This window comes from Nycticebus coucang, chromosome 9 (genome assembly GCF_027406575.1).
Source record: "Nycticebus coucang isolate mNycCou1 chromosome 9, mNycCou1.pri, whole genome shotgun sequence".
Lineage (NCBI taxonomy): Eukaryota > Metazoa > Chordata > Mammalia > Primates > Lorisidae > Nycticebus > Nycticebus coucang.
This window is the reverse complement of record NC_069788.1, coordinates 50,912,004-50,925,213: the sequence shown is the minus strand read 5'-3', so window position 1 is coordinate 50,925,213 and position 13,210 is coordinate 50,912,004. Positions and strand designations below refer to the sequence as shown.

The window sequence follows — 13,210 nt, the reverse complement described above, 5'->3', positions numbered from 1 at the left end:
CATGACGTCACAGCTCACAGTAACCTCAAACTCTTGGGCTTAAGCGATTCACCTGCCTCAGCCTCCCAAGTAGCTGGAACAACAGGCACCTGGCACAACGCCCGGCTATAGGGATGTGTTCATGTCAAGACCAGGGTTAAACTTCGGAAGTCTTCAAGTAAGGCATGGAAAGTCACCAAGCTCCACGAAAAACGACGCTCTGTACAGCATCCATTCACTCCTGCCTTTTAAAATAAGTAGTATGTGTGAACTGAATAATCCACCTTTTAATGGCCTTACATCAACCTTGCACTTCCAGCATAACCTTCTTTGAAGCTTCGTGGCAATCATTCCTTTCAGACACCCACCTTCCAAAAGCACCATCTGTGCGCACTATCTTCTTCCTCCAGGTTGCTTTCGCTGCAAGTTGCAGCATCAGCGCCAGGCTGAAAATCTTCCTACCTACCCAACGTCTCACGGTTTCCGACAAGTGTATTAGTTTGTTCCAATTTTAGAGAGTGCTGTAAATAGTTTTTATTAATAGCGAATTTCCTTTCAAACGAAGAACTTTTAATTAAACTTGATTTTGAAAACCAGCATTAGAAAATACCCCTCCCCCACCTCGCTACGTTTCCTTTGTGTCTTACGTGATAAAACCTCTTTGCCGGTTGGCCGCGTGGCCTAATGGATAAGGCGTCTGATTCCGGATCAGAAGATTGAGGGTTCGAGTCCCTTCGTGGTCGTCGTGTTTTGCAGATGCTTCATAAAACGCAGCATTTTCCTTCTTGCTGAGGTCTGCCGGTTCGCACCTAGAGGTTTTTAATGTGTGTATATGGGGTGCCTGCTATATGACAAGTGCTTTACAAATGAACAAGGCAGAAATAGCATGTGTACTCAAGGACCTTACTTTCTATTGGACCAGAGAGCAGAAATCTAGTGGGGGAGGGGTCGGGGGAGGAGACTAAAACTTATTTCAAGTCCTGTGTAAGAAATAAGCAAGGGGCTGAAATCAGAATAACGGATGGAGGCTGCATTAGCGTCTTCCTAGAGGTCTTGAAGAGATGCCATTTAAGCTGAAGGTTGAGTATATTTTAGGCAGAAGGAATAGCATTTGCTTATCTCCCTGAGAATCTGAAAGTACCAAGCATTCTCAAAATTCAGGTTGCTGAACATATTTGAGGAGTGGGGAATCACTAAAAAAAAAAAAAACCTAAGAGGAATAAACGGTGAGTTAAATTTCCACTAACAAGATCTCTGACAAGGATTCTTTATGACTGACGCTGTGCAGATGATTTAAAATTGGTGTTCTCCAGATTTTCACTAGCTACCACAAATATAACGATCAACATCTCCCAAATACTGATCTTATAAAGAAGCCTAAAGGCAAAAACCACCAAAGGTTTTATTGCAAATGGAATTATCCTCTGGCGCAACTTTTTACTAGGGTAGTCATGATAGGTTGAGTTTAACCAAGAGGGCAAATGTCATAAATGAATATGAGAATTACTGCAGAGAAAGCAGTGAGAGATAAAGTCCTGATCGTTTTTAATTGAACTCAAATCACTTTTTGCAGAAAAAGGAGGGACCTAAACTTAATTCTTGAGAATGTTTGTTTCTGTGACAATATGTGGTAAATGAATAACATTTCTTTAAAAAGAAACAATGTAATTCCTAGATTTAACAACAGCAGCAGTCAACACTTACTGAATGCATAACCTATGCCTGCCTTATTTCAACTGAGAGAGATTTATTAATATTTCTATTTTACAGATGTAGAAACTGATGCCTAAGAATGTATAATTTCTTGCCCCAAACTACTCAAAGCCAACAAATGTTATTTCTGGAGCACAGTCTCAGTGTTTAAAACAAATATTAGTTGTTTATTGGCATGATACAGGGTTTTATTTTTGCTTTTGTGTGGTAAAATATATAACAAATTTTAATTTGTCATTTTAACCTTTTTTTTTTCTGGATAGGTTCTCATTGCGTTGCTTGACCTACAGGGCAGTGTTGTCATCATAGCTCAAGGAAACCTCAAACTTTTGGGTTTAAGTGATCTTCCTGCCGCAGCCTACAGAATAGCTGGGAGCATAGGCCTGAACCACCAGGCCTGGTTAATTTTTTAAAGTTTTATATGTTTTGGTAAAGACCGAATCTTGCTATTGCCCAGGCTGATCTCAAGCTATTGGCCAGCCATTGCCTCCCAAAGTGGTAGGAGTACAGGTGTGAGGCACCATGCCCAGCTCTCATTTCAACCATTTTTAGATTTAAAATTAGTGGCATTAATTACTTTCACAGGGTTGTACAACCATCACTACAGTATTTCTAAGACGTTTTTGCCATCCCAAACAGAAACTTCATAACCATTAACCAATAATTTCCAATTTCGCCTTTACCTCAACTCCTAGTTACCTCTAATTTACTTTGTCTTCTGAAATTGCCTATTCTAGATATTCCATACATCTATAATTATACAATATTTGTCCTTTAGTATCTAGCCTTATTTCACTTAGCAAAATGTTTCCAAGTGTATCAGAATTTAATTTCTTTTTATGATGGAATACTATTCTATTGTATGTATTTACTACATTTTGTTTATTTTTATTTTTTACTTATTTGTTATTTCGTTCATTCTTGTGTTGATGGCTGGATTCCACATTTAGCTATTGCCAATACTACTGCACGAATATTAGGGTACAAGTATCCGTCTGGGTTAAATGGTAAAATGGTTTCCATTTTTTAAGACATATGTCTAGGAGGAGAATTGCTGGGTTATGTGGTTAATTTATTCATAGCTTGTTGGGGAGCCATCAAACTGGTTTCTTTAATGGCTTTCCCATTTTAGATTCTCACCAACAATGCACAAATGTTTCAATTTCTCCGCATCCTTAGCAATACTTCTTATTTTCCATTTTCTTATTTATATGTATCCTAGAAAGTATGAAATGGTACCTCATGGGTGGTGCCTGTGGCTCAAAGGAGTAGGGCACCGGCCCCATATACTGGAGGTGGTGAGTTCAATCTAGGCCCAGGCCAAAAAAATTGCAAAAAAAAAAAAAAGAAAAGAAAGAATGGTACCTCATGAATAATGATGTTGAGCATTTTTCCATGTGTATATTGACAATTTGTATATCTTCTTTTGAGAGATGCCTATTTAAGTCTTTGTTCATTTTTTAATTGGGGTTTCTTTTTATTTTTGAGTTGTATGAGTTTTTTAATATCTGGATGTTAAAACCTTATCAGTTATGTGTTTGTAAATATTTTTTCCAATTCTATAGGTTGTCTTTTCACCTTCTGGATAATGTACAATCACAAAAGCTTTTGACTATTTTTCACTTTTTTTATTCCCTGTGCTTTTGGTGTCATTCCTAAGAAAGCATTGCCAAATCCAAGGACATAAAAATTTTCTCCTATGTTTCTTCTAAGAGTTTTCTTCTAATGGCTGTAGCTCTTATATTTAGGTAATTGATCCATTTTGAATTAAATTTTATATATGATGTGAGGTAGAGGCTCAACTTTTTGCGGGGAGGGCATGTACATATACAGTTGTCCCAGCACCATCTGTTGAAGAGACTATTCTGCTACCATTCAATGAACTTAGAAAAATTATGAAAAAATCAGTTGGTTATCAGAAAGACACCTGAACTTGAATGTTTATCACAGCACAATTAACAATTGCAAAGATATGGAATCAACCTAAGTGCCCATCAATTCATGAGTGGACGAAGAAAATGTGGTACATACATACCATGGTGTACTACTCGGCCATAAAATGGAATGAATTAAGGCCTTTTGCAGCAAGTTAGATGAAACTGATGACCATTATCCTTTTGTTTTTAATTTTTTATTTTTTTAATTAAATCATATACACATAGATCATGAATACATTTATACCTTGTGGGATTCAATGTGTTGATTATTTGTACAAATTAGAGTGCTTACATCCTACTAATTAACATAGCTTCCACCTCATTTACTTAATCATAGCATTAGGACATGTGTGCTCAATACTTGATAGATTTGACTTGTACCTTTGCAATATGCTTCATAGGTGAGTTCCCACCATTAACCCTCTTTCTATCGAACCTCCTCCCTCCCTTCCCATCTCTCTCCCCTAGCCTCCTTCATCCTGGGCTATAATTGTGATTCATCTATCATATGAAAGTGTGAGTGATTATAAATTGGTTTTATAGTAGTACTGAGTACATTGGATTTTTTTTCCATTCCTGAGATACTTTACTAAGAAGGGTATTTTCCAGTTTCATCCATGTAAACATAAAAGAGGTAAAGTCTCCATCTTTTTTAATGCTGCATAGTATTCCATGGTATACATATATCACAATTTATTAATCCATTCATGGGTGGACGGGCATTTGGGCTTCTTCCAAGACTTGGCAATTACGAATTGAGCTGCAATGAACAATCTGGTGCATTTATCTCTGTTGCCAATTGATTTTTGGTCTTTTGGATATACACCTAGTAGAGGAATTGCAGGATCAAACGGCAGGTCTACATTTAGATCCCTGAGTATTCTCCAAACTTCTTTCCAAAAGGAACGTAGTAGCTTGCATTCCCACCAGCAGTGTGGAAGTGTTCTCTTTTCTCCACACACACACCAACATCTGTAGTTTTAGGATTTTGTGATGTGGGCTGCTCTGACTGGAGTCAGATGATATCTCAAAGTGGTTTTGGTTTGCATTTCTCTGATGATTAAAGATGATGAGCATTTTTTCATGTGTCTGTAGACCATGTGCCTGTCTTCTTCAGAGAAGCTTTATTCATGGATGACCATTATCCTAAGTGAAGTATCTCAAGAATGGAAAAACAAACATCATATGTACTCTGTGATAACTGGGAGCTAACTGATGGGCACACATGGCACAAAGGGATATAAAGTACATTGGAAATTAAGAAGAAGGGAGGAGAGGAGAGGTAAAAACTTACCCATCAAGTATAATAAATGCTTTTCAGATGATAGGCACACCAAAAGCCCTGACTTAAGCATTATAAAAGAAATTCATGCAACAGAAATATTTGTATTCCTTTAACACTTTTAAAAAATAATTTTCCAAAAGAATGGTGAATACTCAAAACAATTTTGAAAAAGAAGAATGAAGTTGGAGGTCAGACACTTCCTGATATCAAAACATTTTACAAAACTACAGTAATCAGGGGCAGTGCCAGTAGCTCAGTGGGTAGGGCACCTGCCACATACACTGAGGCTGGCGGATTTGAACCCAGCCAGGGCCTGCTAAACAACAGTGACAACTGCAACCAAAATATAGCCAGGCATTGTGGTGGGTGCCTGTAGTCCCAGCTACTTTGGAGGCTGAGGCAAAAGAATCACTTAAGTCCAAGAGTTGGAGGTTGCTGTGAGCAGTGACGCCAAGGCACTCTACCCAGGGCAACATAGTGAGACTCTGTCTCAAAAAAAAAAAAAAAGAAAGAAAGAAAGAAAGAAACATTGTGGTATTATCATAAAGACAGACATATAGACTAATGGAATGTAAAAAGGAACCGAGAAATAAACTCTCATATATATGGTTGAGTGGTCTTGAACAAGGTGCCAAGACCAGTCAATGAGAAAAGGAATGTCTCTTCAAACACACAGTGTTGAAAAACTGGATATCCATGTTCAAAAGAATGAAATCAGATTCATAACTTATACCATATTAAAAAATTAATTCAGGCCAGGCACAGTGGCTCATGCCTGTAATCCTAGCATTCTGGGAGGCCAACAAGGCTGAGGGTGATGTGAATGGTTTTGGAATGATTCAAGAGCATTACATTTATTGTGCACTTTATTTCTATTATTATTATATTGTAATATATAATGAAATAATTATATGACTCATCATAATCCAGAATCAGTAGTACCCGTGAGCTTGTTTTCCTGCAATTAGGTGGTCCTAATTGCAGGAAATTTAGAGGTGATGGGAGACAGTGATACCAGAAGAGTGTTGCTTAATCTACTGCATAATCTCATTTTAGTTGATGCTGCTCATAAGGAGCACACAGCCTCGATCCAATCCCTTGCATGCACAGTTTACAGTAGGCTTTGCACTCCTATGAGAATCTAATGTCACTGCTGATGTCTGGAGGTGGAGCTCACATGGTGAGTCCAACGATGGAAAGTGACTATAAATACAGATAAAGCTTTAAAGTTTCCTTTCCTCACCCTCTGCGTGCCTCCTGCTGTGTGATCCTAATAGGCCATGAACCGGTGCCAATTTGTGGCCCAGGAGTTGGAGACTGGAGTATTAGATGATCCAGCAATCCTGCTTTTGGATATATATCCAAAGTTGGAAACAGTACCTCAAATATATGTTTTTACATTTACAATAGCCAAGAAGTGGATGCAACACAAATACCCATCAATGGTTGAATAAACAAAATGTTTATATACATACAGTGGAATATTATTATTGATTTTTTTTTTTGAGACAGAGTCTCACTATGTCGCCCTCGGTAGAGTGCTGTGGCATCACAGCTCACAGTAACCTCCAACTCTTGGGCTTAAGCAATTTTCTTCCCTCAGCCTCCCAAGTAGCTGGAACTACATGTGCCTGCCATAACGTCCAGCTATTTTTTGTTTGTAGTTGTCATTGTTGTTTGGCAAGCCCAGGCTGAGGTTTGAACCTGCCAGCCTCGGTGTATGTGGCTGACGCCCTAACTGCTGAGCTACAGGTGCCAAGCTGGAATATTATTTTTTTTAGAAAGGAAGACGATCCTGCCACATACTACAACATGGATGAACTTTGAGGACATTAGGTTAAGTGAAAAAAGTCAGTCACAAAAGGGCAAATACTGTATGATTCCATGCTAACAAAGTGTCTAAAGTCCATAGTGGGGCATTGTGGTGTGTGGTCCCAGCCACTTGGGAGATTGAGGAAAGAGGATTGCTGGAGCCCAAGAATCCGAGATTTCTATGAGCTATAATGATACTACCCAGGGCAACAGTATAAGATTCTGTCTCAAAAATAAATGAATGAATAAATAAATAAAGTAGTGAAAATCATAGAAACAGAAAGTAGACAGGTGGTTGCCAAGGGATGGGAAAGTGGAAAGGGGGAGTTAGTGTTTATTGGATATAGAGTTTCAGTGTTGAAGGATAAAAATGCTATAGAAATGTGTTGTACAGCAATGAGCAACGTGAATTTAACTGACAATAGTAAACTGTACACTATCACATTTATTGTGTCTGGCTTTTGTGTGAATTCTCTGATGTAAAATAAAACCAGACCTGCTCTGAACGAAGACTTTTCCAAACTCATCACATGTATAGGAAATATCACAAGTATGTACGGTTCCTCTAATGTCAAATAAAGCAGAACTTCACAACAAAATCTTTTTATGATTTGCATCATATTTAGAAAGCTGAGGTGTTCAGTGTGGTAGCCATGAGCCACCTGTGTCTTCTGAAAATAACTCAAATGGGGCAGGAGCAGTAGTTCACATCTGTAATCCTAGCCCTCTAGGGGGCTGAGCAGGAGAATCACTTGAGCTCAGGAGTTCAAGACCTAAAAATAGGAAAATTAGGCATTGTGGCGGTGCCTGTAGTCCTAGCTACTGAGGAGGCCGAGGCTGGAGGATTCCTTGAACCCAGGAGTTTGAGGTGGCTGTGAGCTAGAGTTATGCCAGGGCACTCTAGCCTGGGGCAATAGAGTGAGACTGTGTCTCAAAACAAAACAAACAAAAATAAAACTAAGTTAAAGTGGGACGATCACTTAAAGCCCGGGGTTCAAGACCAGCCTGCGCAAGATTGAGACCAACGTATGTCCAACAGAAAAATTAGGCTGGCTTAGTGGCAGGTACCTGTAGTCCCAGGGACTTAGGAGGCTGAGGCAGGAGGTACACTTAAGCCCAGGAGTTGGAGGTTGCAGTGGGCTACAATCACAGCACTGCAATGCACTCTACCCTGTGTGACAGAGTAAGACTCTCTCAAAGCAAAGCAAAACAAAAACAAGAAGGAGAGAAGGAGAAAGGCAGAGAGAAGAGAAAGAAATAGGTCTCTGGCAAGTTTAAGGGAGCATAATCTTAATCAGTTTCAAGATAGACTCCAACCAAGAAAACTAATATAAAATGAAATAATTTAATTTAGTAATTACATTATGTTTTGAGGCACATCTGAAGAAAATTCAGCTTTTGTTATTAGTCAACATTCGCAGTACTCTTAGTTAAATATCACACATTATTTTAAGTTGTTCAGGAAAGAAAGCAGAACACTGGCTCTTAATAGAATCCAAGGCTAAAATCATGGCAGAGGGGGTTGAGGGATGGTGTTAACAAAAAAGTAAAGTGTTTCATAGTTTTTATAACATCTTATAATCCTGGGTTTTAAACTGAAAAGGAGACATACCACTACTCACTTATTTAACATATTCTAAGTAAGTTTTTTTCCTAAAATGTTTAATTCCAATACTGAAAGCCTTTATCATAGTTTAGTAAGACCAATAAATTAACTAACTATTTCTCAGTTTGGTCATGTCATTACCCAATACTAATTCATTACAATAACCTTTAGTGTAGAGAGATTATCTCTTATCCTCTGCTAAAAGACTTAACATCTTTCCTTCAAATAAGCCATGTAGCACTTATCCATGGCATGAAAATAAGGTAACTGGGCTAGTAACCCTATCTCTGTGAAAGTGCTACCAAATAAAAGCCACTGAGTTTATTTGTATATAAGAATCACCTTAATAATTACCATTAAATTCTTTTTATTCCTAAGCCAAATATATAACCCAGGCAGAAGTCTAAATCGTAAGAGAACTTCTGTCACAACTGTACACAGAATAATTGTACGCTGACCAATAATGACTCTTATTTTATCACTAAATTTTTGTCAGCTTTATTGAGATATAATTCACATACTATCACTTTATTTATTTATTTATTTAATTTTGAGAAAGAGTCTCATTCTATTGCCCAGGTGAGCATGCCCTAGCATCAGCCTAGCTCCTAACGACCTCATCTTGGGTTCAAGCGATCTTCCTGCCTCGCCTCCTGAGTAGTTGGGACTACAGGCTCCCGACACAACAGCTGGCTAAATTTTCTATTTTTAATAGAGACAGAGATTTGGGGTGTCACTTTTCTCAGACTGATGTTGAACTCCTGAGCTCAAGAGATCCTCTGCCTCTGCCTACTAGAGTTCTGGGATGACAGGCATCAGCCGCTACATTGGCCTATAGATGGAGAGTTTTTCATCCATGCTGGCCTGAAATCTAGAGGCAAATACCTTTTATCACTGTGAGCAGTACCAACTTGGTTATATTCTTTTGAAGCAAGTGGAAAGCCAGAACAATTGAGGCAAACTTTCTGTCCATGGAAATATTTCTTCTGCACTGATCCAAGTAACAGTTCTGAACCAATGTTTTTACAATCTCAGAGCCACTGCTGTAATTTCTCAGAAGGCTCTCTGATTTCCCTGTATATGGCTTTGCCACAAAATGGTAGTTTGGAGAAGAATCACACAAAAGATTCACTGCAACTCCATACTTCTCAGCTTTAGCTTGTATGTAAAGTCTGAACAGACAATGGCCATGGAAGGACACCAATTCCTCATTGACAGTGACAGCCTTGTGAGGATTATAGTAAAGGGAGAGCTTAATTATAACCATATTCCAAAGCTCTCAAACCAGAGCAAACTTCCCATGCTGTCTGCGAGCTTCATGTGTTGTTGCAGCATCATCAAAATGTAAACATTTCAATAAGAGTTACAGTCAGTGTTCTAAAAAGGTAGCACGGTAAACTGGAAAATTTTCTTCACTGAAAAGATCTCAAATATTGTCTTTATTTTGGTGGTATACACTATAATTTAGAATAATTCCAATTAATCCTAATATTTCTTCTTTTACTAAATCACCATAATTTTGCATGAATATGTCCTTATATAACTCTTTGACTAGATGTAGTTCCTGGTTTGTGTAATTACATCCACAGTTCCATTGTCAATAAATAGGTGGAAAGCATCCAATGGCGATTTGGGTTCTATTCCCAATCACACTCCTGGCTGAGTCCTCATAATATTAGCCAAATTTTACCTCCCCTGATCCTGTATTGGCTGTGAGTTCCACATCGTTCCCAACCAGTGCCATCACCTGAACCCTAGGCTGCTCTATTTTTACAACTGGATGTGACCTTCTTCTCTTTCTGTCCATATTTCTTCTCCTCCTTCTTCTTCCCTCTCTTCTTCAGAATAAATAATTTCATGTTCCACTCTACAAATTCTTCTTGTTCACTACGTGAACTAGTAGAAATGTCCTTGTCATTTCCTTCAAAATCTGACACTATCAGTTCTTCCTCTAACTCAGCTACCAACAAATTATACTGCCTCTTTGCTGTGTTTGTGTCTGTATCAGGAGAAAACAAAGTAATTACTTCACATAAATGGTTCTACAAAATTATCAGATATTCTATGTTTTCAGTCACACATATCTTGATGTTCACCAAACACAAATACACTGCTTACTAACTTCATTATGAAAAATATTCAGAAAAAATAGAATGCAGGCTTTTCCTGGAAAAGAGACCACAACTTGTTGCTGCCAATAAGAAAAATGTTGAGAACTGCTGATCCAAGAGTGCTGACATGCAAAGTGTCACCAACAGATGGGTAAGGGTCTAATAACAAAAGTCATAAACGGTGAAACACAACTCCCTACATAAACAAATCAGTCTCTGACATCCCCCCACATTGGTATGAAACTGCATAGACATTACTTCATAAGTTAAATAGCTTTTTGACACATATTCACTTATATTTGCATTACTTATAATTTTACCTTTTTTTAAAAAAAGTATCCTTCAACAATTTGGAAACAGGCCCAGTACAGTGGCTCACACCTGTAATCCTCGCACTCTGGGAGGTGGAGACTGGAGGATTGCTTGAGCTCTGGAGTTTGAGACCAGCCTGAGCAAGAGTGAGACCTTATCTCTACTAAAAATAGAAAAACTAGCTGGGTGTTGTGGTGCATGCCTGTAGTCACAGCTACTCCAGAGGCTGAGGCAAGAGGATCTTTTTAGCCCAAGAGTTAGAGGTTGCTGTGAGCCATGATGCCAAAGCACTCTACACAGAGCAAGAGAGTGAGACTCTCAAAAAAAAAAGATTGGAAACAATCGCGATATATACATCAGTGACAGAAATAATATCAGCTTTGTGGCTCCTGAATGTAGAATGAAGAGAACATGGTTTGGATTTGAAGCAGGAAGGGTCTTTTTCTACTCCTTCCTCCCATTTCTAGACCCTGGAATCCAGCAGAGACACAAACCTGGGCAGCTATGTGGGGCCTCAGATATCCCTAAACATCACCAATGCAAAGATCTGAAGGAAACCACAGAAGCACAGCTGAACATTAATGCCACATAAAAGCGAAATTTGAGTCAAAGAAGGCAAAAACTCTACCTCTTATTCAGATTAATCATTCCTCTGGCTATACAGGAAGAGGAAAAGAGAGGTGAAATGAAGTGCCAAAATGTCTTCCTGATAGTTCCAAAAGGCATCTAGGAGTGAAATAGGAAGGATAAAGTCCCTTTCACAGAGTCTTGTAAATTTCTTTTCTTTTTTTTTTTTTGAGACAGAGCCTCAAGCTGTCTCCCTGGGTAGACTGCTGTGGCTTCACAGCTCACAGCAACCTCTAACTCCTGGGCTCAAGTGATTCTCCTGCCTCCGCCTCCCAAGTAGCAGGGACTACAAGTGCCCTCCACAACCCCAGCTATTTTTTTTGGTTGCAGCCGTCATTGTTGTTTGGCGGGCCTGGGCTGGATTCCAACCCGCCAGCTCAGGTGTATGTGGCTGGCGCCTTAGCGGCTTGAGCCACAGGCACCGAGCCTCTTGTAAATTTCTGTAACTATTTTTTAACTGAAATTTACCTTTTAAAATTCAATATGACAGTCATACGAAAAGTCATTTGTGACAGCCTTCTTGCTTTTTTTCCTCTAGAAATTTCCAAGGTAAACAGCTGCTATCTCCTGTCCCCCATACAACCTTCCTGTTTTTTTCTAAGTCACCTACTTCTCCCGAAGGATCTACAATTTTTTCCAGAATCTTCAGAGATATATGTACTTATTTGCTTCTCTGAAAAACATCTTACTAGGCCAGTGGCTACACATGAACATGTTATATTATGCCCTGAACTTTTATATATTTAGTAGTAGTAGTAGTAGTAGAAATCTCATGATAATTAATTTCTTTTCTCCTACATAAGCTTTGAAATTCCATTTCATATCTCACCTACCTACGGTTAATTGAAATACTATAGGGATCTAGGGATATTTGGCAGCACTGTACTTGAAACCATTTGGTTCTGGCCTTCTGAATTCAGAATGTTGCTTTGGAATAAAACAATTGGATCCTGTCTACAATGAATGTCTCCTGAGAAGTCTACTGTCAAACTAACCAGCTTTCTTTTCTCCTGACCAGTTTCATATTTTGACTACTCAGATAATAATCAGAAGAATCCAGTCATGAGTAGTCATAAAGACAGAGAAATGTATGGTTATATGGATATGAATCTTCAATAGCTGGCAATAGGCATTTAGTCTGAAGATCTAGGAATTACGTTCTTCTCCTAAGAGATCAGGAAATCTTGGAATATGGACTTCCTGAGGGAAAGCCAGTCATTTAACTAGAGTAAAACTCCACAAAAGTGAACTTTTTTTTTTAACTTCAATTTTACATTTTTACGGCCATATTCCCCAGGGCTGCATCTCCTGGCACATGATAAGCACTTACTAAATAATAATTGGAGATACTTTAAATGTTCAGTAAAAAGGTGGTTTAAAGAAGTAGAATATATCCATGCTTTGAAATGATTTGCAGTATCCCCTTTATAAGGAAAAAGAATGAGTGTTTCACATCAAAGAGCCCATGAAATGAAGGGCAAATATGTCAGAGAACTGTTTTTTATGATTCTATTTCTGTAAAACGCAAAATATTAACGAATGCATATATGCAAATGAGAGACGAAAGAACGGTAAGAAATACAAATTGTTGATGGCAACTACATTTAGAAGAGGAAGGCGGATCTTTCATATTTTATTCAGGAGTGAAAATGGTACTCAGTTTTCACTGAGTAGACAAAGCTGTAATTAAAACATGCCATCTTGACAAAGATGCCAACGCGAGTGTGAATATGCATAATCAAAGGAAACGCTTGAGAACTAATTCTGTGACTTTTGAAAATAGGAGAGCAAAGAATTAGTGTACGATTCGAGATCGCACAGTCGTGAA

At 38.4% G+C, this 13,210-nt stretch overlaps 1 non-coding gene across 1 annotated transcript; it reads left to right on the top strand.

Annotated features, from left to right (window-relative positions):
* Nucleotides 1-649: 649 nt before the first annotated feature.
* TRNAR-CCG (transfer RNA arginine (anticodon CCG)) lies at nucleotides 650-722 on the top strand. The gene has a single exon. It is a non-coding gene; the product is annotated as a tRNA-Arg (tRNA).
* The last annotated feature ends 12,488 nt before the right edge of the window (nucleotides 723-13,210 follow it).